Source organism: Vulpes vulpes, chromosome 3, assembly GCF_048418805.1.
Source record: "Vulpes vulpes isolate BD-2025 chromosome 3, VulVul3, whole genome shotgun sequence".
NCBI classification, from domain to species: domain Eukaryota; kingdom Metazoa; phylum Chordata; class Mammalia; order Carnivora; family Canidae; genus Vulpes; species Vulpes vulpes.
Window position 1 is genome coordinate 51,498,547 of NC_132782.1, and position 5,706 is coordinate 51,504,252.

The following is a 5,706-nucleotide window of genomic DNA, read 5'->3' on the forward strand; positions in this document are numbered from 1 at the left end:
AACCCTCATCCCATCTAATAAATACCTTTCTTTTCCAGTATCACCTATAAGTAATCTTCCAGACACCATTTAACATTTCAAAGGACAGGAAAATTCTCACCTTTCAAGGAAACTGTCTTACTACCTGATACTAACAGATTTTTAGAAAATTTCTCTTTGAACATAATTTTGTTTCATACTAACTTTTATCACCAGAAATTCATTCTGGTCCAAAGAGTATAATAATATTTTATAAACAAGAAAGACTGCATATCTTATAAACAAACAGACTACAAAACTTAGGTTATTATTAGTAAACATTCTAAAATAAGTTGTATTGGGGTGTCATAAGATGGTCCTGACCATTGTGGCCCTAAATATAGTAATCTGAAGCTTCTTATCATTGTCTTGTGCTTTTCCCAGTAGACATGACTCATATTTGTCCATATTTTTGATCAAATATCACATGCCCAATTTACAGCTTTCATAAATGAATATAGTTTGAATAGACATTTATTTCCTCCTGATCAAATTCATTTGTTGATTACATATTGTTCCTGTTTTATCTCATTCTGATTTGCATTTCCAATACTGTTGGAGGGAATTATCAAGATGACATGACCAGTAGTTGACCCATCAGCTGGACCCAGCAATCAGAGGCTCCTTACCCTCTCTCCTATCCTTGGAATGTATACTCTGCCTATTGTTTCCATAACTGGAGCCATTTCAAGGATGAAACCTCAAGAGAATAATGTATTGATGAGACTATCTGGACTGTATATGACTGAACCATGTTAAAGCTTCTATGTAAACTTTAGATTCTAGCAGGTTGGTGCAGAGACTTATTTGTCTGTGACCACCCAAGACAAGCCTTATATGTAAGTGTTCTCGCTTATTAAAACTGCCACTTAAAAAAAAAAAAAAAAACTGCCACTTACCAGTCTAGAGTGGTCTTCCTTTTCCTTTGGTTTCTCCTTGCCCTCAGTGGATGGGGGCCAGATTCAGATTTCACCCAGGGAGCTTCTAAAGTTGCAAGTCATTCAGGAGACCTTAGAAATAGGTCTTGGGAAGGAGGCATCTATAGGGGAAACTCCAGGTTGGACACTAACAGCTGTGTGGGGAAGAATGGCTTGTATGTCAGATGCTTGGGGTTGTTGTATGAATATGAGACACCCCCTCCAAATGCTGGCTGGTCTAATGTATTTGACTGAGGAATTGTTCATAGCATACCACCCATAGTAAAGAAGGGAAACACATGGCTGCCACAGTAGGATGGCCTCTAATGTAGGCAGCATGATTGGCTACCGATGTCCAACTAGAGATGGAACCTTGAGTTAGAAAGTTGGAAGATTAGCTGAGGTTATAGAAGGAAGTGTCTACCATTCTGCTAGCTTCCAGGCTGGCAGACAAGGTAGGTGGTTGAAGAGCAGGATGATATGTTGGAGACTTTAGCATGACAATTTTCATGGCTAGGAGTACATGAACAGCCAAGGATTAAGACTTGGGGGCTTGTGACAAAACCTGATTGGAATTCTAAAGGGTGGAATCCTTGGGAAAGTGGGGAGAGCCAAAAGGAGTGTGTTATGGTGGTTGACAAAGCTTCCTGTGCCCATGCCATCTGACCTGTTACGCTAAGGAAAAATTTAAATAGTAATTACCAAGGCTTCTGATAATAGAGAAATATACCCCAAAAGTCTTAGGAGAAAATCTTGCATTCTTTCTCTGTCCCTTGAAAATGTAAATCATAGCATGTCTTTGAAATGCAAATAACCCAGGAGATAACTAAAGCCCTACCCACAGAGACCAAGGAAAATAAAAGGGGGAAAGAGGCTTCTAGAATACTGGCAGCTTAGAAGCTCCCTTGCCCAAAATGTAGTCTACAGCCTCCAGAAACTACTTGTCAAGGGCAGATACAAATGTTAAAAGTCTTCTCCACAAAACTTAAAAAAAAGCTTTAGCCATGAGAGCCGGTAACTTTAACTTGACATAATTTGGATTCAATAGGTGTTTATAAACTAGTGAGTTTTGCATTGCTGTGCATGAGTCATGAATAAAACTTTGGAATGGAAGATATAAGATCTCTGTGTCTGTTCGTATGTTTAAGTATGTCTATGGACGTATGTTACGTCTGTGTAATTCTACCACCAGTAGTATTGCCAAAATTTGTAAAAGGGGTCTACTTAATTAGTTTAAAATAAGTGTTCCTAAAACTCTCAGAAATATAGAAAGTAAAGCAAAAGCATTTCAAAGTCAACTAGTTTAAGTTTGTTGGCATAACTAAAATAGATAGGTCTTCAAATTATCGGCATTAGAATTAAAGCAGGCATACAACTTTTATTCTATCTGGGTTTACCAGTCAAATAAATTCATGTTATCTCTGTTACAAAATATACCAGCAAGAAAAGTAAGTTAAGTTGATGGCTACCTCTTTAATGTCTCATGAAATTTTCTTCTTTTTTTTTTATAATTTTTATTTATTTATGATAGTCACACACACACACACACACACACACACACACACACACACACAGAGGCAGAGACACAGGCAGAGGGAGAAGCAGGCTCCATGCACCGGGAGCCCGATGTGGGATTCGATCCCGGGTCTCCAGGATCGCGCCCTGGGCCAAAGGCAGGCGCCAAACCGCTGCGCCACCCAGGGATCCCTCTCATGAAATTTTCATGAGTAATCTAAACATAATTGTTAAGACCAAGTGAATCAAATAGATGTAAATGGATACAGAAAGTTGGGGAGAAAGAGAATTCTTACCTTGTGTGATGAAGCTGTCTTAAAAGTGGATGAATTTGTGATAGGATTTTCTGAAAAAATAATATTTAATATCAATTGTGTACTTATGTAAAACTGAAACTTAATTTTCCTTCAACTGCTAGAAGGACAAGTTTTCTTAGAGTATTGATCACTGCTGCTAAGAGATTATGAAAGAGGTTTGTTTGTTTGTTTGTTTGTCTGTTTGTTCAATTTTTTAGTAATCTGCCTAGAAAACAAAGTTTGTGTTTTATCAAAATAATTTCCCGTGACTCATGCTGTTTTTACTAGGTCTTTGGTTACTTTAGAAAACTGAATCTTCTTAATTTTAAAAGAGCTAAGTTTTGTTTGTAACTATGAAATCTTTTGTATTTTCCTTAAAAATCTTTTATTGTTATTTTAGTTAGAGAATTAAGTGTTGCTTCATAAAGATCTGTGATTCTATTTAGCCAACTTTTTGACAAATTCTCCAAAAATCAAGTTCTCAATGAAATATTTTTGCTTTTCTTCAAGTGTGATTTGTTCCTCTTTTTGTAAAGTTGAAAGCATAGTTGATTTATCTCAGATGATTCTTGTTTCCTAATTGAGATATTTATGGAAAATATTTACCATCTAAATACTGTTTGACCTCTTCCGTCCTATTTCCATATATAGTGCTATCATACACTCAGCAAATCATCAGTAGGTCTCAGAGAGATCACCAGCATGACTGTTGTGCAATGTAATTAGCTGCAGTATCAGTTTCCAATTCCTTTTTAAACATACTTTCTCTTTTTAGTTGCATTTAAAAAAAAATACTTTCCAAGTAGATGGTCTCATTTTGCTGTTAATTTTTACTATTATCACATTATGGTCAATTTTATTCTTCACGTTTATGGAATTCACTGAAAGTTTTTAAATACTTTTAGGGGGTCACAGAAACTCTGCATTCCTTTTGTTGACTGTCTTCTAAGCTTAGAAGTTCAGTCATGAGCTATGTGGATTCTGTGATTTTGCCCCACCGGTTTCTTGCTTCTGTTGTTTTCGAAAAAGCCCATTTATTTCTCTGAATGTAGTATCCTCCAAAATTTCTTCGAGGGCATTAATTATACCTTGCACTCTTCTGGTTCCTAAATTAAGAACTTGGAGTTTGATTATTTGATTTTTTGATGTATGTGTTGAAAAGACTGCTTGACAAATTTGGGGGGCAGATGAAGGTTTTCTCACTCCACTGGAAACCTTCATTGCCATGAATGTAAAGGCAGATCTGAGAGGAGGTCTACTGGGTAGCATTCTCTCCTTCCGTTGCCTTGTCTGTACTTGCAAACTGGAGGCACTGCAGCTATCTGGCATCCAACAGGGGGAGAAGCCATGGAGACAAAGCCAATGATCTCAAAATGAAAAAATGAAAGGGCTCTAGTCCTTGATATTATTGTTGAGGCAATGAGTAAGCAATGCTGAAGATGTCCTACCTATGGTGTTCTCATGGTATGAGTTAACATATTTTTTGACTTTGGTATCCACCATGAGTTAGGCACTCTATAATTACAGCCAACATTATCCAAATCCATATACCACCTCCTATAATTAATTTTCCAAAAATTAATCAGAGCTGTCTTTATTTATTTAATATTTTATTTATTTAAGATTTTATTTATTTATTCACTAGAGACAGAGAGAGAGGGGGACAGAGACATAGACTGAGGGAGAAGCAGGGAACTCAATGTGGGACTGGATTCTGTGTCTCCAGGATCAGACCCTCAGCCACTGAGCCACCCAGGCATCCCCAATCTTTTAACATCACCTATCACATTGTGCTACTTCACTGCCTATGTCTCTCCAACAGCTCCTCACCTCACCCTATTTAGAATAACACCCAAACTCCAGTCTGCCTTCAAAACCTTAAGTAATCTGACTTCTGCTTCCCTCTATAGTCTACTTTCTTACCTTCAATCCTCTTGCCTTCTTTTGGATCCTCAAACATGGTAGGATTATTCCTGTCTTGGGGCCTCTGCATGAGCTCTTCTCTCTCCCAGGAGTGTTTCACCCTAATCTTTAAACAGCTGGTTCCTTCTTGTTCAGCTCTCAACTGAAATACCAGCTTTTCAAAGAGCTCTTTCATAATTACCCAAATGAGAGCAGCCAACTCAGTAATTTTTCTATCACATTAACTTCTCTTAATTATTTGCATTGCACTTATTGCAATCTGATAAATTTCTTCTTTTAAAAAAATTGCCTGATTTGCCTTTCAATAGTGTAAGCTTTTTGAGAACAAGGACATTTAACATCATGTTCACTGCATTGTTTCCATTACCTAGAAGAGTATATAGCACTTAATACATCCTCAGTAAATAGTTGTTGAAAAAGTGAATGAAGCTACTCTCCAGAAATTCTTCACTGCTCTGATCACTGGTGATACTTTTTTCCAGTTATACAAAATGCTATGCATGTATTTTTCTCTCTGTTACATCATTTAAATAGGATTTGGGAGGGAGAGTTAGATAAATACAAATACTCAGCAGCATTTTATTTATTTATTTATTAAAGATTTTATTTATTTATTCATGAGAGACACAGAGAGAGAGAGAGAGGCAGAGACACAGGCAGAGGGAGAAGCAGGCTCCATGCAGGGAGCTGGTCGTGGGACTCATCCAGGATCAGGCCCTGGACTGAAGGTGGTACCAAACCACGGAGCCACCTGGGCTGCCCCTCAGCAGCATTTTATAGAAATCAGACAAATTCCCTGAATGTGATCATAATTGCCTTTGAATATTTTAGTGATATGAACACCACTGTTAATACTAAAGTAATATGAATTTTTTATATTTCCCAAATTATTATAATCTCAATTCCTGAATAGAAGCAGAGACCAGAAAGGAGCTTCATACATGAGGCATACATATAGAACGCGTCTGTTTCATCCTTACTATTTTAGAGATATTAATTTACATTGAATAAATATAAAAATAAGCAGACTCTAAAAC